Source organism: Piliocolobus tephrosceles, chromosome 10 (assembly GCF_002776525.5).
Source record: "Piliocolobus tephrosceles isolate RC106 chromosome 10, ASM277652v3, whole genome shotgun sequence".
Classification (NCBI taxonomy): domain Eukaryota; kingdom Metazoa; phylum Chordata; class Mammalia; order Primates; family Cercopithecidae; genus Piliocolobus; species Piliocolobus tephrosceles.
The window spans coordinates 62,163,875-62,191,708 of record NC_045443.1 but is presented as its reverse complement, the minus strand read 5'-3'; the positions used below and the strand labels follow the sequence as shown (position 1 = coordinate 62,191,708).

Here is a 27,834-nt window from a genome sequence, read left to right as displayed (position 1 = left end):
GGCCTCAGAACAGCTTGGTGTCCTGTGCAGAAATGGAGAAGAGTCTACCCCTTTCCTTCATTTGGCATTGAACTTTGTCACTTGTTACCTAAAGCAGTGCAATGGTTTAGGTGTAGTTTGTCCCTGCAAAAACTCCTCTTGAAGTTTATTTGCCAGTGTGGTGGTATTGGGAGGTGGGGCCCAGTGGGAGGTGTTTGGGTCATGGGAGCAGATCCCTCATGAATCTATTGGTACCACCCTCACAGTAGTGGGTGAGTGCTTGCTCTTGTGAGACTGGATTAGTTTCCATGAAAGTGGGTTCTTAGAAAGTGGGTCAAGCGTTCTCAGCTACACCCTGATGCACTAGTCCAAGCCCCCACAAAATCCCTCATTTCCCTTAGTCGGCATGCACCCGCTTGCTTTCTGCTTCTCCGCCGTGTTGTGACACAACACAAGGCCTTCACCAGAAGTCAAGCAGATGCTAGTGCCATGCTCTTGGACTTTCCAGCTACCAGAATCAAGAGCCAAATAAACTCTTTTAAAATTACCCAGCCTATTCTGTTACAGCAACACAAAACAGACTAATACAGGCACATGGCTTAATACCCTGATCCCAGTGAAATACACCAATGTTAATTTCCTTCAGCCCATGTCCCCATAGAAATCAGGCCTGGTCCTTAGGGCCAGGCCTTAGAATCTTTTAGTACAAATGTGTACCTCTAACTTCCTTCCCCCTTATTTCCTAGGCAACTGCATAAACAAACTCCCCATTAGTGGGTCCCTGGCATCTCATGCATGCCAGTGGGTGCCAGAGACTACCAGAGACGCAGCTGAACCCAAAATCCCAATTGGAGCTCTACTTCTATTATCCTGGTCACATCAGTAATTCCTGGTCTTGGTCCTCTCCTTGTCCTCTGGAGTCACTGGAGTATGTTTCAACCCCTTTCTTATTTGAAATCAGACCATAGGCATTTGAGACCAGCTCCCATCCCCTTTAAATCATCTTTTCTTTATAATAAACACCCCCAATTTCTTCAGCTAGTTCATATATTCAGCTTTGCGTTTCTTAAGCCCTGACTCCTAAATACTTATCAAAAGTATAAAATTGTCACAGATGGACTTTACTGGTCTTTTACTCTTTATGCTCTAATGAGAAAAGAGTTGATCGCTAGAATTAGAAATTTACTTACTTACAGAATGTTAAAATCATATTTTGGTCTGTAAACCTTGTATTATGAACCAAACAAGAAGAAGGGGTGGTGGGGTGGAAGGAGGAGGAGTAGCAGAAGAAAATAGAGGAAAATGGTTAATGCTTATTAAGTATTGTTCATGTGCCAGTCATTGTGCTTATTACTTTTTATCATTATCTAATTTAATTCTCACAGCCCTATGAGATAAGCACTACTGATATTCTCATTTTACAAAAATGGCAACTTGATCACAAAAAGGTTAAATAACTTGCCTGAGGTCACACAGCTAGTAGGCAGTAGAGCCAAGGTGTACACTCAGGTAGTCTGACTGCAGAATCCATGATGAATTGCAATTTGAGCTCTTTGAAATCAGGATATTTCTGAATCTTCATCTGTATTATTTAGACATTTTGTTGCATACATATGAAGGGTATCCTGCTGTGTGCTGTGGAGGGTGAGTTTAAATAAAGACCCTGACCAAGAAGAGTTTATACTTTTAGAGGAAGTTAAAATAGAGTGACTTTAATAAATATTGGTTGTACTTGCTTGAAATTGTCTTTTTTAATAGGTCAAAATTCTTGAATTTTATGTGATTTAACCTAATAATAAGAACCGGCATATATTGGACATTTACTGTCTGCCAGCTACTCTTCTAAGGTAATTTACATGGATTATCTCATTTATCACTGGGACCAATTCTATGAGCTAAAGGCACTCATTTTTTTTGGTGGTGGGGTGGAGTCTTGCTGTGTCACCCAGGCTGGATTACAGTGGCGTGAACATGGCTTACGGCAGCCTCAACCTCCTGGTCTCAAGCGATCCTTCCACCTCAGCCTCCCAGGTAGCTGGAACTACAGGTATATACCACCGTGCCCAGTTTTTAAAAATTTTTGTGTAGAGACAGGGTGTCACCAAGTCACCCGGGCTTGAAGCTACTATTTTTATTTCCATTAAACATGTGAGAAGTTAGAGCCACAAGGAAATTAAGCAACTTTCCCAAGGTCACGCCTTAGTCACCTGCAGAGCCTGGGTTTGAACTCTAGCACTCAAATGCCAAGACACATGTACATACGTGTATATTATTTTACCTCTGTATTACACAAGGGTAGGCCTACCTGTCCACTCAAATCAATTTTTAAAAACATAGTTTCATCTGTAGAGTCCTATATATATCAAATCATCATATCCAAGATCTAGTTCAGAAGCCAAATAGAGCAAAATCCAGATTGGCTGAATATTTTTGATTCCCAAAGTTTGAACATTTATCTGGTTTCTCAGTTATCTGCAGGCTTGAGTTTAGAGTTTATTGCATGTCCAATATTGCCTAGAATTTGAGGAAGCATTCACTCATAAACTGAGAGACGAAGTGTAAATTGGTACAGCTCTCCTGAATTGAAGTAAGACGTTGTTCTATTATTCTGCTAACAGTAATGATACCTTTCATGTACTTAATCATTTAAAACATGCTTTTGGCCACACACGGTGGCTCATGCCTGTAATCCCAGCACTTTGGGAGGCCAAGGCAGGCGGATCACGAGGTCAGGAGATCAAGACCATCCTGGCTAACACGGTGAAACCCTGTCTCTACTAAAAATGCAAAAAATTAGCCAGTCATGGTGGCAGGCACCTGTAGTCCCAGCTACTTGGGAGGCCGAGGCAGGAGAATGGTGTGAACCCAGGAGGCAGGACTTGCAGTGAGCAGAGATGGCACCACTGCACTCCAGCCTGGGCAACCGAGCAAGACTCCGTCTCAAAAAAAAAAAAAAAAAAAAAGCTTTCATTTATTTTATCTCATTAAGTTCATTCAGTCCTCCTAAAAACTGAGGAAAAATCATGCATTAGTGAAACTTTAAATAACTAAATATGAGGAATAACTGATAATTTACAGTAAGTGGCCTTTAGCCAAAAGCAAAATAATTGAAACCTAAGCTTTAATATTTGTGCACTTTTCTATAATGCATAAAGGATTTGTGTGTTTGTGATTTAGAGAAAGGCTTTTGCCTTTCAATAAAAATATATAAGGGCCCAGTCAATAAATACTATTTGAATTATAAGGAAACATTTTGAGTGGAAAATATAAGTGGATTTCCATTTCATTACATAGTAAGCATAGACATGCTTACCCATCATCTATTTTTATACTCGATATTTTAGATATTTTTTGCCATCCATTCTTTCAGAAACTCTATATTCAAGGCTTTTCTAGAATGGTATTTACTTGGTTATAGATAGTTGTCCACCCAGTATAAAACACTGCAAGCTAAGAGATGTGATTGAAACTACCCTTTTGGATAGGACAGAGGGCCAGGACTAGGGCACAGCAAGCAAGGCACTCAGGGTGCTTGTATGAGCCTAGGAATGAGTGCCTCCATAAATTCACACCCTGGGGACCTTGCCTGCCTAGTCCAAGGCCCTGAACTGAACATACTGGCAAAACATCACCTGTGATGTTAATTTTATGTGTCAACTTGACTGGGCCTTGGGGTGCCCAGACAATTTGGTCACATACACTATTCTGTGTGTGTCTTTGAGGGAGTTGCTGTTTCTGGATGAGGTTAACATTTGAATCCATAGACTGAATAAAGTAGATTGCCCTCCCTAATGTGGGTGGGCCTCCAACAATCAGTTGAAGGCTTGAGTAGAGCTAAAAGGCTGCCGCTCCTGTGGGGAGAGAGAACTCCTCCTGCTCGACTGCCTTCCAGCTGAAACACTGGCTTTTAAGGACCATCAGACTGGAACTACAGCATGGGCTTTCCTGGGACTCCAGCTTGCCAAATGAAGATCATGAGACTTGTCAGCCTCCATAATTATGTGAGCATATTTCCTTATAAGAAATCTCTGTATATAACTCCTATTGGTTCTGTTTCTCTGGAGAACTTTGACCAGTATACCATGTATTCTGTCTTAACTGTCCACCAGTGAGAGAAGTTACTATCAAAGAGAAGCAAAAGGCAGCACAGGTTAAATCTTGATCAACTAAACTCTTAAGGGCCTCCGTTTCTTCAAGTACTAAAGGAAATAATTTAATTACTTTTTACAATGGCAGCAAAATGCAGTTGCATAATATGTACAAAATTCTTGACACATAGTAGACAATGAAAAAGTAGGGTCTTCTCTTCCCTTTGTATTAATGAGCTGTTAGTGCTAGGTGAAAGTCATTCGGTCAAAGAAAGCTGATCCACCTGATCCCAAGCTGGGGGATATGCTGGCAAGATGCCCAAATGCCCCTATAAGTGAATGGTGTCCCACTCTCTGGACTCAGAGTGTCACATTGAGCTGACCTCAGGAGACCAGCTCCCACACCAGCTATCTGAGTCCTCAGACAAGTATTTCACTTTTGTCCTCATTGGTAAATTAATAAGGTTTTTTTTTTTTTCAGTTCTAAAATGTCTGTGATTTATGATTGGTCACTATCATTTCTGCATTGTTCTTAGTTTTGCATTTGAATTTAAATCACAGTAAGAAAAATAGCATGGACAATACAATTACTTGTAACAAAAATAGAGCAAATTTTGAGAGAATTAACTTTTCAAAATACTGTTTGCCAGATTAATGTTAATACAATTTCTTAAATTCATTTTAGGCAGTTTTTGTCTGGTTTGTCTATTAGCTTGATTTCAGTGTCTTCAATTTGACTAATAAACAGACTTTAGGAGTTATACTCTGAGGCTGGTAGACAGAATTAATTACTAATTACTATTACTGTATTACTAGTACTTATACTGTAAGACCTCCTCAAATGGTAGCTTCTTTCTAGATATTCATGACATTTATTCCTGGCTTGGCTGTTTACAAACAACTGAGAAATTGACTCTGAGATTTAGTCTCTCTGTTACAAACTGAGGTTTTTATATTGCTAGTTGTCTTCGTAGTAATTATAACTTGCAAAACATTTTACTCATCAAGAACATAAACTGGACTTCATTAAAGTTTGTAGTACTTAATTTCCTGGATATAACCATTTCTTTATATGAATCCTGACTGAGGATTTAAGTTCGTTATATTTTTCCATCATAAATTAGCACACCCTTAAAAATATTTGGAAAATACCGAAAAGGAGAAAGAAGAATGGGAAAAGAGCATTCATATATCGTTAATTCGCCTAAGAAGATTTGTGTCCTTTTTGTTTATTTGGTTAAGGGCAGTAGGGTAGTTTCCCATGTTATTACATACATGGTTTTTTTAAGTGGCTACACAATATTTTGTGGTATTTTATTATTTCGTTTTTGTAGAGATGGGATCTCACTATGTTGCCTAAGCTAGTCTTGAACTCCTGGGCTCAAGTGATCCTTCCACCTCAGCCTCCCAAAGCGCTGGGATTACAGGTGTGAGCCACCACGCCTGGCCCTATTCTGTGGTTTATGTAAACATTCTATTTAAATTTTACATATATATATATATATATTTTTTACTATTACAAGTAACACTGTGAAGAAAACTTGATGCATAAAACTTTTTCTGTTTTAGGATGTCTGCCATAAGACTGAGTTCCAGAAGTGGAATTTCTGAGTCAAATTGCCAATTATTCTACGGGCTCTTGGCACATACATTATTGCTGAATGGCTCGTAATGACTACTCCATACTTCCAGCAGAATTATTCAAGAATCTCTTTTTCAGTATGCTTTTGTTGCTTTTTAAAAATCCTCCAAATGAAGCTTTCCAAGTAGTATTGATAATTGTTGATTTGTGCCTACATTTTTGTTTAGTTAGGACGAGTTTTTCTCAGTGGGAATTTTATACTGTAGGGGGCAGTGGGGGATCAGTAAGTGGTAGGTGAGTGATCCTCCTCCCTTTTCATCAGGTCTGTTAAGATCCCTGAAGTTTAGAGGCTTTGCTTGGGGATGACTATAATTGTGAACACGGGACCCACCAGATGGATACTACATTATAAATTATACTTCTAGCCTACAAATACAAAACTAGTAGGTAATTCCTAAAAAATAAACCAAGTAATTCCTTTTGAACGTAATAAGGAAGCATATTTTCTACTAGTTTTAAATGAAGGAGTAACATATTTTTATGAGTTTCTTTGTATGCTTCATATACATGTGCACATGCATTTATTCATAAATATTTTAAAATGACAGAGTTTGGAACATTTATTTTTGTAGAAATGCTTTAAAATTTTTTTAATATTAAGCAATTTATTCTCCCAATGCTCAGAGGTGTTATTTCCTCAATTTTCTTAAGGAAATAGAGTGGGATTAACAAGCGGATCAACGTCAAAACAAAGAGTTATTGTCATTACTGGCTGGAAAATAGGACTTTTTAAGAGAAAGAATGTGTATACTACATTGTATAAAAATGAGGAAACTGAGCTAACAAATACATTCTTATCGGTGCTTGTAAAAGAAAAGGCAAATTAACTTGCAAATCAGTGCTCCCAGAGCTGTATATCAAAGTGGAAGAAGAGGAAAGAGTAGATACAGGAGAGTCTTTGGAGAAAGTACCCAGGCAGCCAAAGAGCTGGCTTCACTTGAACCAGCAGTCTTGATATCTGAGTAAACACTCTGTTTCAGGCTTTGAAGTGTCTGTTAACTTCTGCTAAATTTGCTCTCTATGGAATAAAACAGTTCAAGGTGGTGGGTAGGGGAGAAAGGGAGCCTGGTAGGCATACACAAATTATTGTTTATAGACTGCTGGCCTCTCTGCTGCAGAGCATCTTCTGTAGCCACTTCAAAGGCAGGAGCATCACGTGGCTTATTTGAGCAAAATCTGCTGTGGTGAACATGCGGCAAACAGGAGGGAAATGGGCAGGTCTGATGGAGGGAAATCATTCTGAACCATTCCCATTGGCTCACTCTAAGTAATCTCATAAATTGGCTATCCAAAGATTTCTATACATTTTGAAAACATCAGGAATTGATAAAGGCAAAGATATGTCTCCAAAGAGATGTGTGCACCAAATTTCTAGGTTTGCATGTGTTTCTGAGAAGATTGCTTATTAGATCTTAGGTCACTGAGAGCACAGAACAATTATGCTGGGACTTTAAGACGTAAGTCTATTTTGAGCTCATCAATTCTCTACCTAGGTATGTATGCAGAATGAGCTATATTCTCTTCCCAAATGCTCAGGACTCTATATTAATATAAGCTTAGAAGAAATTGCTAAGGGCTTCCTGAGAATTCTGAACTTTTAGAAGGGAGGGAATCTTAAAGATTAGTTCAACCACCTCCTTTTTCAGATGAGGAAACCAAGGACTAGAAATGATGACCGACTTCTCAGAAGGAGTTAGCAACAGAGCTAGCTAAAGGGCACATGTTTTTTGACAACCAGGGCAGAGTTTTTCACTGTACTTCAGTCTTAGGATACAACATCACCATATCACACTCCCATAAAATGTGGAGAGTAAAAGTTGCCTACAGTTTTTCTCTAGAATGGAGTATGGGGAAGGCCATTGATCTGTTTTTGTGTTGTCCAGTACATACACACACACACACACACACACACACACACACACACACAGACTTTAACATTCAATTCTGAGGCAGTAGCTGAGTGGGCTAGTTGCAGGCTTACTTGGTGACTCAGTTCTGGCCATGATCCATTTTGCCCAGCACAGTGCCCAGGACATGGTAGGTACTGAACAATAGCAAAATGGAAGTAGTTGGTTTGGGGGCCATATGGTATCATAGAAAGCATGCTGAGCCAGTCCTGACTGGTTGGGCTTTGGAAATGTAACTTAACCTACCTGGTCCTCCACTTCCCCATGTGATCTCTTAGAATTTTTCCAGCTCTAAAGTGGTATAAGTGTTGTGATCTGCTATTTTCCCTTAGAAGGGCTTTGTGAAGACTGGCCTGTTTACAAAGCTCTCTGAGATTCCTTATTATGGACATTCCTACAGCATCAAAAGGAACTACAGATACAGATTTTTCAAACAGAGTTGAAAAGTGTTTAACAGTCAGATAATATATATGTTTAAAAATAGTACTATTTTTACATGACTTTGAAAAATTGGCCTGACCCTATGTTAACCTATTTCTAAAAGTCTGTGTCCATACATTGACTTACTTTATCCACTGCCTATGGAGGAGGAAAGACATTATGCTAGCACAACATGTACTAACCCTGATGTGCTGTTGTCCTTCTCTTAATTTGTTTTATAACTTTGGCTCATTCTTGGAGATGAGTTCTTTTCACCAGAATCTGCCAGTCCTAGAATTACAACTCCTCTCTTTCTCACTTCTTCCATTTAGTAAACATGTTTTTCCTCTATGATACTATAACATTTTGAATTTTAATTTCCTCTAATCATATCACACAAAGTGATATGATACAATCAAAGAAAATTAAGGGAAAACACCAAAGACAGAAATACATAAAAGACAATGCTAAGGTAATTATAAAAATGGCAACAGAAAGAGTTCTGTGGGAAGATTTACTCTCTGGGCAGGAGATAATTTAGAAATAAATGTTGAGGAAGGACTTGATTTTTTGAAACAAAGTGATTTTGGAGGGATCAAGAAAAGTAACATAGACTAGTATGAATAAATGATAAGACTTGGGAGTGGGAAAAGTAGGAAAAAGAAGTAGGCAACGTGAGCACCTTCATATTTGTATACATTTTGTATACATTTCTATACATTTTGAAAACATCAGGAATTGATAAAGGCAAAGATATGTCTCTATCATATCTTTTGTCAAAGTCACTAAAAAGAGTATCTAATAGATTGGTTTCTGAGACTAACCTGAATAAAATACCACGCAATGTGTCCACCAGGCTGATACAGGTTTTTGCTTTGGGTGTGGCTCTTAAGTCTATTGTTTAGCCATCCCCTAGAATGGTAGAGGCTAGATTTCCCACTTTGTAACTATACCAGGTAGGAAGGAATCAATATCAATTTTGAAATGGAGGTAGATATCTCTGTTGTTTTCTGTCCTCCCTTTTGAGCAAAGACATCAATTTAATATGGCATGGCTTGCATCTTGTGACTCTATGTTGATATCTAGGTTGTTCATCTAGCTATTAATAAAGCCATGAAAACAAATATTGATACTGACTGGTGTATAATTCTCAGAGCTGTTCTTTTTTTTTTTTTTTTTAAGGTGAATAAAAGGGGCCCAGTTTTCAGAGCTCTTAGTGTCCATACATCCACACAAATCATGAATCAGATTACATCAGCCTTGCTGATTTGGATACCTCGAGTTTTTTTCTACTGATCTGTTTCTTTCTTTCTTTTTTTTTTTTAAGTTCTGGGATACATGTGCAGAATGTGCAGGTTTGTTACATAGGTATATGTGTGCCATGGTGGTTTGCTGCACCTATCAACCTGTCATCTAGGTTTTAAGTCCCACATGCATTAGGTGTTTCTCCTAATGTTCTCCCTCCCCTTGCCGTCCACCCCTGACAGGCCCCAGTGTCTGTTGTTCCCCTCCCTGTGTCCATGTGTTCTCATTGTTCAACTGTCATTTATGAATGCGTTGTTTGGGTTTCTGTTCCTGTGTTAGTTTGCTAAGAATGATGGAGTCCAGCTTCATCCATGTTCCTGCAAAGGACATGATCTCATTCTTTTTTATGGCTGCATAGCATTCTATGGTGTATACATGCCACATTTTCTTTATCCAGTCTATCATTGATGGGCATTTGAGTTGGCTACAAGTCTTTGCTATTGTAAACACTGCTGCAATAAACACACGTGTGTGTGTGTCTTTATAATAGAATGATTTATTATACTTTGGATATATACCCAGTAATCGGATTGCTGGGTCAAATGGTATTTCTGGTTCTAGATCCTTGAGAAATTGCCGCACTGTCTTCCACAATGGTTGAACTAATTTACACTCCCACCAACAGTGTAAAAGCATTCCTATTTCTCCACATCCTCACCAGCATCTGTTGTTTCTAGACTTTTTAATGATTGCCATTCTAACTGGCTTGAGATAGTATCTCATTGTGCTTTTGATTTGCATTTCTCTAATGATCAGTGATAATCAGCTTATTTTTATGTATTTGTTGGCTGCACTTATGTCTTCTTTTGAGAAGTGTCTGTTCATATCCTTTGCCCACTTTTTGATGGGGTTGTTTGTTTCTTGTAAATTTGTTTAATTTCCTTGTAGATTCTGGATATTAGACCTTTGTCAGATGGGTAGATTGCAAACATTTTCTCCCATTCTGTAGGTTGCTTGTTCATCCTGATGATAGATTCTTTTGCTGTGCAGAAGCTCTTTAGTTTATTTAGATCCCATTTGTCAATTTTGGCTTTTGTTGAAATTGCTTTTGGTGTTTTAGTCATGAAGTCTTTGCCCATGCCTATGTCCTGAATGGTATGCTTAGGTTTTCTTCCAGGGTTTTTATGATTTTGGGTTTTACATTTAAGTATTTAATCCATCTTGAATTAAGTTTTGAAAAATATGGCATGCTTCACAAATTTGCGTGTCATCCTTGCGCAGGGGCCATGCTAACCTTCTCTGTATCATTTCAATTTTAGTATATGTGTTGCCGAAGTGAGCATGATCTGTTTCTTTTCTTTTCTTCTTTATGTAGCCTATTTCCTTCTATTACAACTGGGGCCCTAATAAGCTCACTGATACTTTCTTTAGTCATACTGAAGATATTAAAAAACTGATCTCTCTCCCCTTTGCTGTTACTGGTCTTTGATCATCCTTTTTTTGTGTGCAAGACATTTGAAATTACCTTTACAAAATAAACTGGACTATTGAAAATAGACTGATAAATTGTTGTCATCTCTGCCTCTAGGAATTATAATCAAATAGAGGAGATATGGGGCCAAATATCATATTTTTAATACAAATGAGTACAATGAATGCATTGTGAGTCAGTATTTCTAATTTGAAAGCTACTAACATATTTATAAGAGGAAAAGTTCTCCATAGTGGCAGTAGAGCCACAAGGATTGCTTGAGCATGCTATTTTGAACTAGAGAATCTAGAGACCTACAAATTTTCTCAGACATGGCTTTGGCAACTTTCAAATATGTTCCAAAATAAAGAAAAATTCAAGCTGGGCACTATGGCTCACACCTGTAATCCTAGTAGTTTGGGAGACCTGAGGCAGGAGGATTGCTTTAGCCCAGGAGTTCAAGACCAGCCTAGGCAACATAGTAAGACCCTGCCTCTACCAAAAAAAAAAAAAATACGAAAATTAGCCTGATGTGGTGGCATGCACCTGTAGTCCCAGCTACTGCAGAGGTTGAGATGGGAGGATGGCTTGAGCCCAGGAGATGGAGGCTGCAGTGAGTCAAAATTGCACCACTGCATTTTAGCCTGGGTGACAGAGAAAGACCTTGTTAAAAAAAAAAGAAGAAGGAGGAGGAGGAGGAGGAGGAGGAGGAGGAGGAGAATCCATAACAGGTAACAAAATTGACTAAGGTGACGATGGAGTGGGGAATGGGAAGGAAGTTGGTAATAGTTATTGGGAAAGAAGAAGCCAAGACACAAAAATAACTCCTTTGATGTGTGCCCTCTTTATTTATTGCATTTGGCTTTGCATACTCATCTCTCTTTAAAGATCTCATGTTTAGTACAAAAAGATGGGACTAATCTTTCCTTGGATATCTTTTATTCTGTCATTAAGTGCTCCTTCAATTCAGACTTCTTTGTTGCCCCCTTAGATAGATCAGAAAATTCTGTTGGTTTTGTTTTTTTCATGCTTACTGCCCTTCCTCCCAAAGTGAATGCAATCAAGCTACGCTAAACACCCACATTTCTAATTTGCTAATAATGCAATTTCACTTAATGAGAAAGAGAAAGCGAATATAAACCCTACATAATGTGGTTAATGACATAATGGCTTCCCAGGCATTGGGGATCTTCACACGAGAGCATGTCTGTGCTAAATGAATATATTTTCACTTATATTTTAACAATGATTTGTTGGAAAAGTCTTTTTTTTCCCCTGATATGTTTTTCAAAGCACACGAGCCATGCGATTAGGTTAAAAAGTTACTGTCTTTGATTAAATTGCTTTCCGCAAATGACTGTTTATTGGATCTGGGAGAAATATTTGTCCTTTCAGACTTTCCAAAAATCCTGCCCTTTAGGTACTACACCCACGCTTAGGGGTTTGAAGAGTTCAAGGCTGACAGTAGCTGTGAAAAGTTTCATAGTCTTTTAAGAAAGTTCAGCGACTATGTTTGGGAAAGAGATATGTATATTATGCAGAACTGTTAGCTAATGCAGAGATTGTAACATATGGAATTCATAAAGGTCCAATTACAGAACCATCACTGTTTGCCATGGTTTTAACTTATGTAAGTTATTGATTGTACTTTCATGAGATCATAATCAAAAGGTTATTCTTTGGTAATGGTGTGTTAGAAGAGCTTTATCCTGAACTTCAAAGCCATCCTCTGAGCCTCAAGAACAAAGGCTTAGAAGTTTGAACCGGGGCCAGAATCAGTCTGTATGAGTTAACGATGTTCCAGACCATCCAGGAGCCGAATCCACCTATCCACGTGCGAGAACTCTCATCACATCAGATCAACGGTCATCACTAAAAGATGACAGTTGATTCAACTTTAATGTGTCTGTGTGTGTATGTATATTTTTAATGAATCAACTTGACTAACTATAGTGTCTGCTCTCATTTGTCATATAATCATTTATTTTGACTGTAAAATACTGTCATATGCTGTGCTTTCAGAAGAGAGTGATTACCATTAGATAGGTATGCATCTAGGAACAGGAATTGCAAGTACTCAAAATTTGCAGAACACAACTCTTAGAAGTTGAAAAGCTAAGGTGTAACTTAATATAGGTAAAAAGCAATGAAGGAGGGTTCAGGTGTGTCCTAATATTCTGGCATGTGTTAAGCAGGCAAAAAACAAACAAAAAAAACAGACTGTGAGTTTGGCTAACGTTACAAGTGGGAAATCTGCTGCCCTTCTTTTACTCTTAACATCCTTACATAAATTATTACACCAAAGCAGCAAAATGCCATCATGTATAATCAGACAGAGCGATCTTTACTCTTTCTCACAGCGGCTCCTGCAAACCTACCACTAGGCTACTTTCTCTCTGGGTCTTTGGATGGATGCTCAGGCAGATCCTGGGATTTCTGTAGTCAGTCTGAGATAATAAAATGTCCTCTGATTACTTTAGTGCTAAGATTATTCTCATGCCAGTAATTAAAATCTCCTGTGTGGTAGTTAAAATTCTGACCTTTATTTAAAGTTAAGATTCTCCTCTCCCTTAGCTGCAGCTTGGTTGTTTGCAACATGGTAGACCCTTCTCAGTAGGGTCTAGTTCCTCCAGGAGAGGGGTCATGGACAAGAGAGATCAGAGGTAAGAGGCAGACAGGAGCTGACGTCACCTACAGAGTTTCTTCTGGCCCCAGAGGATGTTTAAAACTGATCTTGTTATTATGGGCGCTTTCCTGGGTTCCTCCTCTGGGATTTCCAGACAGCTTTGCGTGGGTTAAGGCATTGCTTCCCCTTGAGCTGCATGCTCGTAACCATGGTACCCATCTGCTCTGGTACAGTCACACTGGCCTCTTTGCTATTTTCATGAATGTGCCAGGTACGCTGCTACCTGAAGGACTTGGCACTAAGCATTCCCTCTGCTCTTCCCCCAGATATCTGCATAGCTTGCCCTCTCACTTGATTCCAGTCTCTAGTAAAACATCCCAGTCCAGCAGTCTTCTAAGTCTGTTCTCTCTGAAACAGCAATCCCCTACCATGCATATAAACATGTGTGTGTATATATATGTTCTGGGATACATGTGCAGAACTTGCAGGTTTGTTACATAGGCATACACGTGCCATGGTGGTTTGCTGCACCCATCAACCCGTCATCTACATTAGGTTTCTCCTAATGCTGTCCCTCCTCTAGCCCCCCACCCCACAACAAGCCCAAGTGTGTGATGTTCCCCTCCCTGTGTTCTCATTGTTCAACTCCCACTTATAAGTGAGAACATGTGGTGTTTGGTTTCCTGTTCCTGTGTTAGTTTGCTGAGAATGATGGTTTCCAGCTTCATCCATGTTCCTGCAAAGGACATGAACTCATTCTTTTTTATAGCTGCATAGTATTCCATGGTGTATATGTGCCACATTTTATTCTCTATCATCTTTCCCTACTGAAGTCTTCCACATAGTGCCTGTCATTACTTGATATAGTATATGTTCATTTAAATATTTATTTAAAAATTATGTGTCTCCCCTTTTTTATCACATCAGAAGTAGGCTCCATGAGGGCCAAGGGTTTTTACTTCTTTTGTTGACTGCTGCATCCCCAGTGCCTAGAGCAGAACCTGGCACATGGTGTGTACTCAGTAAATATTTACTGTGTGAATGAATGAAAGAAGGCATGAACACAGAAAGATCAGCCAGATATAACAATTTGCTCTTCTGTGTGTATCTCAATTTGGAAAAGATTTTGTTCTTAATTGATTGGAATTAATTTACTTTTAAACCTTTGATCAGAGCTATTGGTTGAAATGGATTCCTAGGGTAAAAGGCAAGACTTATGAAAATCAAACTTGCTTTTGGAAATATAAACACAGTAGAATTTAATCACAATACCATTTTACCTAGTCTGTGATTTCTCTTTATTCAAACTGTAATACAGGAAATTGGTTATATAGGATACAATATTGAATTTAATTTAAATAGAAGCAGATACTCTTATTAGCTAAGTTCAGGCAAATAGCATTATTATCAGAGATTCTCAAAGGTAGGGAATAAGACTTCTTCTATAGTTTCGCCTTGTATAATACTGGGAAATACATGGAGATTTCCTTGTATAATACTGAGAATATATGTAATGTATAATATATATTATATATGGAATATATACACAATATATAAAATACTTGTCTTGCATAATTCTGGAAAATACACGGAGATTTCCTCTCCATGTATTTCTTTTTTTCATTCCTTCAAATTTGTATTAAAGAAACTAGGTTTTTGCCCTATAGAGTTTTCCATAGTCTGGATTTTACTGATTACATCTTTGTGGTGTAGTTTAACTTGTTCCCCTACCCTTTAAATTTCCTGCAAATTAATAGTTTGATAAGACATTTCTAATTTATTTTAAAGTTAAAGAAATAAGATAATTCCAACTTCGCCTGTATGTGCTAACTTGAACTAGAAAAGGAAGGTTGTTTGGGACTATTTTTACAGTCCCTTCTTTCATTCTGAACCTTCCTCCCTATACCCACAATGCATTACTGAGACCCTCCCTTGATCATACCCCTCCAGCTCCCATCACCCAGGAATCTCCAAGCTGCTTTTTTCTATGTGTATTGCCACTGTCTAGGGACTCCTGCTACCACACCACACCAATAAGGGACTTTATATTGATCCTGTGTATAGTAACTAGCATTTGTTGATTGCTTACAATGTGCCAACATTTGCACCTACTTTACATGCATTATTTGATCCTCACAACAGCACTGCAAAGTAGCCACTGGCTTCCTTGGGTTCCTCAAGCTTGCCAGAGTCCTCCCAGAGCTTATGCAACTGATCTTCCCTCTGCTTAAAAAGCGGCCCCTCCTTCACCTATTTAAAATCTGCTCACTGAGCAGATCTCAGTTCTGCCATCCTTTCTCAAGCAAGCTGTTCCTGATCCCCAAGTTAAGCCAAAGTACACATTCTCAAAGAACCCCATGTACTTCTCTGAAGCCCTTTATCACAGTCTTAATTTTTTACTTACTTGATTAATGATCAGCTCCCTTCCAGCCTGCAAGCTCCATAAGGACAAATACTAGGTCTGTTTTGACTCAGCTTGGCATCTCAGGCACACACAATGCCTTACGCCTGGCACACGCCATACATATGTGTTGAATGAATGTGAGGCTAAGCCTGTATCCAAGGGCAGCTAGTAAATAGTGGAGTTCGAATTCAAGCCAAGCTCGTCTCACTCTAGCCCAGATTTCACCCACATTCTCCTCAGCCTCGTGGCCATTGTTATTTGGACTGTTGACTTTCTCCCTTCAAGAGTCAGCTCTGGACCAACTTAGTCTCCCTTGTTGACTCCTTTTCCCATTTCCCGCTGATTGCTGACTGGGACCCAATGTCTACTTCTCTCAGCCAAGGCTTTGCAAGTATACTTGAGCTTCTGTTTCATTGAAAGTCAGAAATTTCATTACTTGAATGGACATGGTAAAAAGTGACTTACCTATTTTTTATACTATACTAACTTAACCCAATGTTTGCATTCATTTTTTAGAAACAGTTTTTGAGCCACAAAAAATAGATTAGTCACTGTGGATTCAAATAAGAAGAGAAAAAAACTCTTCCAATGAGGAGAGTTTAGTTGGGGTAGGGGCCAAGGGGAAGAGACAAGAAAATAGATTTTTACTGTAAGTACAATAGTAAAGATGAGGAAAAGGGAACAGGAAAGAAGCATCTGTAGCAAGGGAAGTTTTACCAAAGAGATGACATTTCATCCCAGCTTGGAGAGGTAAGTCAAAATCTGTTTTGTGGACAAGTGCAGGGAGTGGACACTCCAGGCATAGAGTATGAAATAAGATTCGTGACAGAGGCTGGTGGCTCAGTTAACTTGAAGTTTGCTATGGCCAGATCAAAGACCTGTGAGGCAGGATGTGGGAGAAGAGGCTGGTGGGCAGAGCTGGAGAGAAAGTTGTAGCCAAAGTCTTCATTGTAATAAGAAACCATTAAGGGTGTTAAGTAGGAGCAGTGATATATTCCAGTTGGCATTTAAGAAGAAAAAATGGATAATGGTGCCGATTGAGGGGATTGAGGGAATAAATCTGGAGAGCATGAGTTACCAGGGAAATAGGTTAGGGCACAGGACCATGAGGGAGAAATGTCTGAATTTTGGTCGTAACATTGGAAAGGAAAAGACAGGAATAAAGCTGAGAAATCAATGAAAATTTGTGGAGGTAGCTGGTAAGAAAGAAGTTTGGAGTCTAGAAAAACCGCCAAGTTTATGTCTTGGGTAATAGGTAATAATGCTTTCTTAAGGAATACTAATGAACAGCCTCATTGGGAAGATGATGAGTTAGTCCATTATCTTTCCAATGTTAAGTCCGAAGGGATATGTCTGGTAGACAGTTGTCAATATGAATCTAGAGATTAGGAGAAGGGTGAAAACTGGAGATAAAAAACTTGGAGGCTAATGAAATGTAGGTGTAATTTGAAGTCATAGAAGTAGATAAGATGCCCCCAAGAAGAGAGCATAAGCCAGAAGAGCAGACAAGTAGTTGTTTCCTGGGAACATCAACATTTAAAACAATGGTTCTCAACTTTTTTGAGTCATAGATTCTTGTGAGAATGTGATGAAAGCTACAGTCGGCTCCCCCCAGAAAAATATTCATATGCATATGAACATCAAAGCTATGGGTTCTCTAAGGATGCATAGACCCACATTCAGAACTTTTTTTTTTTTGAGGTGCAATTATAGACAGAAGAGCATGTGAAGGTGACTAGAGAAAGTGATTGGAGAAGGAGAAGGAAAACTCAGAGAGAGTCGTTATGTATACATCAAAAAAGAAGAGAAGGAGAAGTTAATTTTCATTAAAAATTTTCATAGAAGACAGGAGAGAGAAAGATGGGAAAGGGCTTATTGGTCTAACAGCTTGGAGGTCATCAGTAACCTTTTATGAGAAATTTTAATAGTGATTGGGGCAAAAACCATACTGTAGTAAAGACTGATGGGCAAGAAAACTGAGGCCGTGGTTATTGACTCTTTTAAAAGCATGATAATGATGGTAGAGACAGGGTTTTTAATCTTTTCGTCACATTAGCATACCTACACGAGCACCGATGGCATAAATAATGGGGCCAGAGGATGTGGAAAGGAACCAGGATTGGATATGGATAGACTATTTGTAGATAGATGAGGGGAATGTTGAGAGGATTCGTATATAGTAATCTCTGTTTTCTTTGTGGATATTGACATCAGTTGAGAGAAGATAGCAGGAATCGGACAGCATACCTGGGGGGAAACTATGAAACTGTCGTGTGTACGAGAAGGGAAAGACTAGTGATGTTTACAAGAATTTCTTGGGGATTGGGAGGACAATTGAAGTTGGCCACATAGATTTAGTTAGTCCTCGGATTATGGCTTGTCATCATCAGTACTCCTCAGGAAATTTTTAATTCTGCCTTAGTTTCTCTTTTTCTTAAATAGAATGAATAATGCATGTATGAGTAACAACTCTTAAATAGCAAATGACTAGAAGAGCTTAGAAGATTAAAAGAGCCAAGTATGTTCTACCTTCTAGGCAATGACTTTTTCTAAAGTGTAAAATAAAATTTATTGAATACAAGACTGTTCTTAAAATCTTCTTTGGTAAGACTAGTTTTGGACCTTGAAAATCAGTAACCAAGAGGTTACAGACTTTTTTTTAGCTGTTTGACTCTTAGGTAAGAACAGAACAAACTGCTCATTAGAAGATATCTTGTAACATAGTATTCTGAAATATGCAATTGCAATTACTTGAACAAAAATGTCAAATTAAGGCACTTCTCATAACCTTTATGAAAATATCTATTTTTCAAAACATTAAGCAATGGGGGAAAGTCTGTGGTTTTTTTCGTCCTTTTTAAAAAATCAGATAAGTTAATACTGTCCATGTGGATTCAATGAAAAAATACTAAAGAATTTAAGAAAACTACCTAGAGGTAAACTAAGAAAAATATGACCTAATTTTAAATATTTTGGAAGTCACCACTGAATATATCTCCTGATATTTCAGGTTTAAAATTTTGGCATTTACTTTTTATCAATAGAATGAAGTAAATATACACCCCTTGAGGTAACTATGCATTTTAAAGAACTGCGAAAGAAATGGAACATTAATTTTGCCTCTTTGAACTACTTATATGTGCTACTCAAGTTTTTATGTACACTTTGTAAATATCATTCTGTCCTAAAAATTTTGATTTGCTGAAATATATCACCATGTGAAATGCATGAAGGAGAGAACAAGGGAATGAGATATTGATGAAGAACAAATGTACTGCATGAGGTGTGAAGGTAATTGCTCAGGGTTTTTTGTTTTGTTTTGTTTTGTTTTATCCCCCCAAGATGGAGTCTTGCTCTGTCACCCACGCTGGAGTGCAGTGGCACAATTTTGGCTCACAGAAACCTCTGCCTCCCAGGTTTAAGCAATTCTCCTGCCTCAGCCTCCAGAGTAGCTGCGATTACAGGTGTGCACCACCATGCCCAGCTAATATTTTTAATTATTATTTTTAGTAGAGATGAGGTTTCATTATGTTGGGCAGGCTAGTCTTGAACTCTTGACCTCATGATCCACCGATCCACCACCTCGGCCTCCTAAAGAGCTGGGATTACAGGTGTAAGCCACCACGCCCAGACAATTGCTCAGATTTTAAAAAATTATTAGTAAAGAAATGGCTCTTAGCACAGTTCTCTTTTCCCTTCATACAGATGAATACTCAATGACTGCTTCTGAAGCTTTAAGAAAAGAAATATTCAAATGTAAGCCTTGAGATGAGATGGAAAAAAAAAAAAAAAAAAAAACACTAGGAAAGAGATTCCTTTTCCCTTTCCAGAACTGTCTCCCTCTCCCTTCTTCTTCCAAGTACCTGCACACACACAGCTGCTTTCTGGGCACCTCCATGCTCTGGAATCATCATCTTGCCTTAGCATCTAACAGAAATGTGTCGTTGTGTTCTCAAGTTTCTCCACGCTGTTTCTTTTTCCACACCTCCTGTTTAGACTGTCCCTGGTCCCCACAGTGTCAACCACACCACTTGTAATGACATTTTCTTTCCTCAGTCCCTTATCTTGCCCCACCTTAGTTGCCTAATGCTTCCTTCCTCCCCATGCCCAATTTTTAGGTTGGCATCGACCCAGGATTTTGCTACTGCTTGAGTTGGAGCAGGCTTACTGTGAGGAGGAGGCACTTGTCCTGGAAGTTGGAGGGGAACAGAAGTTTTCAGAAGCCCCACTGCTGCCTACACAACCCTTTCCATTATAAATTTTGGCAAACCAGTGAAAGCAGTGTGCTGAACAGGGCAAAATTTGGTTTAAATTCTACTTCATATTTATACCAATACCTTTTTTTTTTCAATTTTTAGATGAGCTGAAAAAAGTGTTTTCCATTTCCCAATGCTTTGCTTTTCTACTTTTCTGTCATCCCTTCCTCAAAAAATATAAATAAAAAACCTTAACTGTTGGTTTTATTTAATACAAAATAGCAGTATAGCCCTCTGTTGCTTCTCTATCTTTAGACATCTTGAAAGAGAGTGACTAGCCAATGATTTGTCAGATAGCCAGGTCTGTTTCTGGTTTGCATGAGCAGTGGTGATTCCAAACCCTAGGAGGAAAAAATGGAAAATGTCTTAGAAATTTCAGATTCATGTGAAGCCAAACTGTGATCTCCTGCCAGTTTTAGTTTACAAAACTCTCATAGTCTTGGATATGTTTATTTGAACTTCAAGTTTTAATATCACCATTATATTCCAATAACTTCACTCCCTCAGTCCAGCCCACTGGCTGGGGTCTAGTCTAGTGTATATAAAAACAATGACTAGAACAGAAGAAGTTGGCTAACTGAGATTTTCTTTTTAAGCAATGTTTCTTCCATTGCCTGTTTAAGCCACGGTCAGTAAAATAAATAGTGACTCTGCATGAGAAGGCGCTTTCCCTTTTCCTTTTTGAAACAAGTTCTTCTAGGCGCTAGTTTCAAAAGGAGGCAGGGAAAAATAGTCATTGTTGATACAGGTTGAGCATTCCTAATCCAAAATCTGAAATTCTCCAAAATCTGAAACTTTCTGATGGCCGACACCACAAGTGGAAAATTCCACACCTGACTTTGTGTGACTAATCGCAAAATTATTTAAAGTATTATATACAACTACCTTCAGCCTATAAGGTGTATATGAAACGTGGATGAATTCTGTGTTTAGACTTGGGTCCCATCCCCAAGATATCTTATTATATATATTCAAATATTCCAAAATTTGAAAAAAAATCTAAAATCCAAAACACTTCCGGTCCCAAGCATTTTGGATAAGGGATATTCAATCTGTATTTCACAGTTTCCCAGTGATAGCGCAATTACATCCTGTAATTTATAGAAGGCAAAGTGACTGGAAACCCAAGAGGGAAATATAAACCAGAAGAGCCTTGGGCAAAGTCTTGTGTCAGAACAGGACCTCATCTACATTGTCTCCTTACGTTCTTTCTGGGAGCCTGATTGCCAAAGCTTTGTGCCAGAACCAGCATAAAACAGTTATAAACTATACACAGATCAGGTAGATAACAAATGTCAGTGTTTGATTATTCTTTTTTCAAAAGTGTTCTGTATTCTCAATTGTGGGCTGCAATGACTGACCACACAGAAAAGTAAGAGAGAAGTTTTTGGCCCATAAAAGTAACTAAGCAATTGCCAAAACAGAAAAGCTTCTACCTGTCGCTAGAATCAGAGGCTAATGCCATTTTACCACAACAATGTGTTCTGGAACGCACCGGGTTTACACTTCTGGATGCTTCTCAGTAGGCCATTCATTCACTTATTCAGCAAATATTTTTCAAATGCCTTGCTGTGCACAATGTTGAGTGAGTCTCCAGTAGACCATTGGAAAAAATATGTAGTCCCATTCTTAGCCACAAGGAATCCAACATTTAAATGAGAATACAAGATATAAACATATGAAAAGTTTAATAATAATGCATAGTGGTAGATGTTTAAGGGCCAAGCTGGTTTAAGTCCTGTTGAAGGTCAGTAGAGGTTAAATCACTGGAGTATAGGCATGGCTATGGTATCACTTCAGGCCAGTGAGCTCCAGAAGATGATCCCTGTTGGGGAGTAGTGAGAGATAAAAAGACAAAGGAACCAGGCTGTGGAGACACGTAACAGGCTGAAGGCCTTATCCCAGCCATAAGCAGGGACAGGAGAGGATTGTAACATGGCAAAAGTGGTGGTTTAATTTGATGTATTGGCCACTTTTAAAGAGAAAGGCAAAAAGAATATTTCAAAGAATGTTATAATAATGCCAATATGAGGAAATAAATGCTGGATTCAGGTGGAAGTGGTGGGGATGAAAGGAAGGTACAGAATCATAAGATATAAAAGAAGAAAGGATAAGATTTTGGTGTATTTCTGTGGGGACATGAGATAGAGGTAAGAAACAGCAATAACCCTGAGATTCAGTATCTGTTCATTGAAACAATAACCAGACTGTTGGCAGCTAAAAAGAAATCAAGTGGAGCTGGGCACGGTGACTCATGCCTGTAATCCCAGCTATTTGGAAGGGTGAGGTAGGAGGATGGCTCGAGCCCAGGAGGTTGAGGCTACAGTGAGCCATGATTGTGCTACTGCATCCCAGCCTGGGCAACAGAGTGAGTGAGATGCAAAAAAAAAGAAAAGAAAAGAAAAGGAGAGGAGAGGAGAGGCAAAAGGGGAAAGGGAAAAGGGGAAAGGAAAAAGGGAAAAGGGAAAAGAAAAGAGAAATCAAGTGGGGAAGCTGATTTTGGAAGATAATGAACCAGGCTCCAAGAACGTGAGCATGGGCACGAGGCAGATGGCAAGAAGAGTCTGCGCTTTGGAAGAAGGATGTGAATCGTTCATGTTGAGCATCACTGTCTATAGGGAAATGGTTCAATCTGTGAAAATACCTGAGTTTCATAACACTATAAAAAGAGTCTTAGTTATTTTATATGCTTATGAACTGAGAGGAGAGTCAATGAGGAAACGCAGGAAAATCAAGAAGTGGTTTGAGAATCAGAAGAGTGTCACAGAGTCCAAGGATAGTGAGCTTTGAGTTTGAAGGATGAAATTTTGCAGAGGTAACAAGAATAATTCTGAGGAAGAATGTGAGATCTGGCAATTTTTGCCCTAGATGTTCAGATTATTTTAATCATTGGGCATGCTTATTTGTTTTGTTTGGGTCTTTAACATTGAACTGTTTTCCTTCCTTGCTGATTTTAGATTTTTTCTGGCCCTTCACATACAGTGTAGGATCTATTTCGTATCTCTTTAGTACCTCTCATACCCAGTGAATCTGCTAATCTGAATTCACTTGTATGCTATAATAATAATAGGCTGTTGTGATAATTAAATAAAGTAACTGCAGTATAATAAACATTCAACAAAAATTATTTGAAAATTTTCAAACCTTACGGCTTCTGTGTGTTTTGTGTCTATAAATGCCTGAAGCCTTCTTTAGAACAAAGATGATAACTTTATTGTTTTAATGTTCTTCCATGAACACTTAGGCCAGCATCATGATATATGGGTTAAAAGAGGTTTGAAGACCTTGGTTTTATAAAAGATCTTTGATTCTTAACTCAGAGGCTCCTACAATTATTGTGCTTATTAGATTAAGTATATGCCATAAACATAGAACTTCAAAGGTAGAAGAGAAATATTGGATTCTCTTCTTTCCTCGCAATGGTTAATGCAATTCTCTCCTTCCTTTCTCTATGTCTACCCCAAAAGGAGTGCCAGAGCAAAGGCCTTATGAGTTGTCCCATTTTGCTGTTTAAATGATGTCTTCATCTCATCTGGAAGGAACAATCCTAATATTCAGCCAAGTCAATTGGAAGCAAGTTAAATGACCTCCAGCACTCCTCTCTTGATAATATTTGGGTGTCTTTTATGCTTCTCCATGAAAAGAAAATTTACTGCATGGCAAACCAGGCCAGTGAATTATTCTCCTGAATAGACCCATTCTTTGTTTGAATACAAAGCAACCTTTTCATGTGTTTCCCAGATAATCACTCTGTTTGCCTTTACCTGAGTTTACTCTAGTGTCATTTAATAGAAAATGTATTTTTTCCTAATAGAGGTTTTAGACTCTCCGATACACCAATTCTCTATTACTTTTCATGCTCTGAGTTCCTTTTATCTAAATAATATATCTACAATTTGTGGAAATTGTTCCCAAACTTTAAAGCTAGTTCTCTGTTCTCTTTGACATAGAATTTAGATTTTATTTGCTCTCAAGTTTTTCCAATGCAGAGATTTGAGTCTAAGAATATTTATATTATAAATAAAGTAGAAACAGAAAGTCCTGTCTAGAAGTTAGAGTATGGCATAAATATATTGTTCATCAGCCATTTATTGTGGCTTTTAATTTAAGCTCTTAAATTAAATGAAGGATATATTTACTCTGTAGTTCATAATACTATATTTGTAGAAATATTTTTACAGTATTGATGGTTTTAGATTTCTTTACAATGGCAAAGTAAAACTTTGAAAGAAGTTAGTGTCAACATCAGAGATAAAAGGTTAATTTCTAAATGGTTTTCAAGTTAAAATTTTTCTTTTTTCTTTTCTTTTTTTGATCTTAAAACTTTCCAGTGTAAAGTTAGAATTTTTAAAGAGGCAATGAAAACCACAGACAAAATCTTTTTTTAAGAAATGTACCAAGTATCCAGGAAATTACATGTTTCACAGATTCATGCACCGTTAGTTATCATCTTCAGCAAGAAAGAAAACGATTTACTCTAGTAACGGCCTTTTGCTGATAAGATCCAAGAAAGAAACCAGTTCCTGCCTTATAAGACAAATGTTTACTGATTCTCAAAGAAATAAAAGGGACACGTTTGTGTAAAGTTTGTTATTGATTAGATCAGAGTATTGGGTGTCCAGGGAAATCTATTAAGCCTAGCTGCATCATGTGGAGCAGTCGTGCCACTGCTCATTATCAACTCTCTGATGCTACATATAACAGATTCCATGCTTCTCAGCCCACCTTCTGTGGCCATACCTGAAGGTTCTGTAAAGTTATGTTTCTGGCCTCCGAATGAAATTTTTTCAGTTCCATATTCTTTGAACATCATCAAAGTTTTTTGAAAGAAGGAGACATTCAGAAGCTATTTTATGCGAATTGCTGTTTCCTTGAAGCACACTTTCAAGGAGACATGCGAGAGATTTAAATAAAATTGTTGTATAAACACAGCCATGTTAAATAGATGTTCAAGAAGAATATTTTATCTATGATCAGAGAATTGTGGAGAAAGAATCATCAGCCACATAACTGAAAGGAGGGTACATGATTAATGCTGTTTTTTAAGATAAATGCACTTATTTCACTAAAAGATATAAATTCACATATAGAAAATCTGAAAAAGAGAGAAAAGGAAAAAAATCACCATCAATTCTATACAATCATTGTTTTAATCTGGGTATCTAGTTTCTATTAAAAGTTTATTTTTAGTTAAATTATATTTATTAAGTATAAAAATAAAAGTATTGTAGTTTTACAAATGTAATTTTAAAATATATCACACATAGGAAGGTATATTTAATTTATAATGTGACAAAGCTCAAAGATATAATTATGGGGTAGTAAATGATAACTTATATGGTATTTGACCTTTTCATTTCAAAGTTTTTGCATTCTATCCATTCAGTTCTTTTCCAACATTATATGTACTGTTAATAAAGTGCTTAGAATGTTTTGGCACATGGTGTGTGTTACACCCATGTTTATTGTGTGATTGTTGTTACTGTACTTAGTAATATAAATAATTCAAATGTTATTCATTATAAGGGCATCTATCACTAATCCTTTCATAGTGCCAAATAAAATATATTTTAGAACAATGTGTTAAATGATACATATTATCTAGTAAAGTGTAGAGGGAAGTGCAGGTGGTAGAAGTCATTTAAAACACCTGAATTCATGAAAACTAATCCCCTTTAAAAGTCATTGGTTTTTCCTGCAGGGAGAGGCATATTGTTCTCTCTTTCAAAGGAATTCATTCCAAATTGAATCACCTTTCGTGACAACACTCCTTTCATCAGACTTCTTATAAACCTCTGCCTTCCCTTAAACAGGGGAAAGATTTCCTGCCTTGTGACCCTTTATTCTGAGGGCCATCCTAGTGAATCAATTTTATAAATTAATTTACACAATGTTGTTACCCACCTAGGGAACTGTTCACAGTGGTCTTCTGGAACCTTGACCACAACTCGCAGGAGGGGATGCAGTGGGAATTTGGTCCATGAAGGTGCTCCTTTTGGCCTAGTGAAACCAGGAAGTATTTCTCAATTCACTTCAAGTATAGACAAGTTCCCACAGTATCTGAGACTACCCCTTGGCATTATTATCCTCATATGAAGTCCTTAATGCCTGCTGCATGTGATACTGTGATTTAAAGCAGCAAATTGTTTGAATGTCTACCATGTATCTCTTAATATCTTTCATGTTGTAAAATAAATTTTATATTGCTTGTAGGGTCATATTCTTTTTTAACCTCCTTCGGGTCCATGTTAACGTAATTTCTTTAATTAATGGATAGAATGCAAAAATTAATTAATATATTTAATTAATTACATTAATGTAGTCCTGGGTGTGGAACTGAATGGATAGAATGCAAAAAATTAATTAATTAATTAAATTCATTACATTAAATTAATGTAATTCTGGATGTCTCTACAAGTAACTGCAGAACCACTCAACTTACCTAACTCTCATGTTAGCATTGGTGCTGTTTATTGATTGTTCTTTATTTCTAAGCAAGAACATATTGTTACCAACACCACCCGCCCCCCTCTTTTTTTTTGAGACAGAGTCTCACTCTGTCACCCAGGCTGGAGTGCAGTGGCATGTTCTCAGCTCATGACAACCTCTGCCTCCCAGGTTCAAGCTGGAAGCTGATAACTGAGGGAGGAGACTTATGAAAACAATATTGATGATAATAATAACAATCTCTAATGCTTATAAATTTGTGTAATGTTGGCATTATTTCTTCCTTAATGTTTGTGAGAATTTACCAGGGAAGCCATTTGACCCTGGAATTTTTTTTGTTGGAGGGTTTTACAATTTTGAATATAATTTCCTTAACAGACATACTTGATATTTCATGTCAGATGTGTTCATTTGTGTTTCTCAAGGAGTTCATTTTATCAGAGTCATTGAATTTATTGGTGTAACATTGACAGCAATATGTTTTCTTGCTTAAATGTCTATAGCATCTCTAGTAATGCCTCTCTTTCACTTTTTTTTTTTTTTTCCTTGAGACAGAGTATTGCTCTGTTGCCCAGGCTAGAGTGCAGTGGTACTATCTTGGCCCACGGCAGCCTCCACCTCATGGGTTCAAGCAATTCTCCTGCCTCAGCCTCCCAAGTAGCTGGAACTATAAGTACCCACAACCACACCCAACTAATTTTTGTATTTTTAGTAGAGATGGGGTTTCACCATGTTGGCCAGGCTGATCTCGAACTCCTGACCTCAAGTGATCCGCCTCTCTCAGCCTCCCAAAGTGCTGAGATTATAGGCATGAGCCGCCACGCCTGGCCTTCAGAAACCCTTTTAATAATCCAGTTGGGAATCTATTAAGCATTAAAGCTCTATAGTGAGATTATGCATCATTACTTTCAATATTCACGGCCATTTGAGTAGCAGGAATCATTTTCTCAACTAGACTTAGTGGGTGAATGAACATGTTTACAATGTAAAAGTTCATGGCTTGTTGTCTTATTGTGATGGTGGTTTTTGCATTTTTTGGCTTTTCTCTCCATAATAAATTGAGACATTAAATATAAACCTTTCAAAGGGAATGAGAGTAAAAAATAAATGTTAACAGCAAGATTATGAAATTTGGGACTTCATTACAACTCTCCAAATTCTGATCAAAAGAGTCACTTTAGAACTTAGAATTAGGAGTATTAAAGAATGACTAAAATAGCTGAGATGGATTTTAGTCAATAACTGGTTTGACATCACTTATTTCCCTAAGAGAATTTGTTTTCTCATTCTTTTATAAAGACAGCAATTAATATAATTTAAGTTAAAAGTTTACTGGGCGGGCATAGTGG

At 37.8% G+C, this 27,834-nt stretch overlaps 1 protein-coding gene and 1 non-coding gene across 2 annotated transcripts in view; one reads left to right on the top strand and one right to left on the bottom strand.

Annotated features, from left to right (window-relative positions):
* Positions 1–27,834, top strand: part of WIF1 (WNT inhibitory factor 1) — a 72,093-nt gene that overhangs the window by 15,816 nt on the left and 28,443 nt on the right. The window lies entirely within an intron of this gene.
* LOC111551285 lies at positions 10,518–10,624 on the bottom strand. The gene has a single exon (XR_002734313.1). It is a non-coding gene; the product is annotated as a U6 spliceosomal RNA (small nuclear RNA).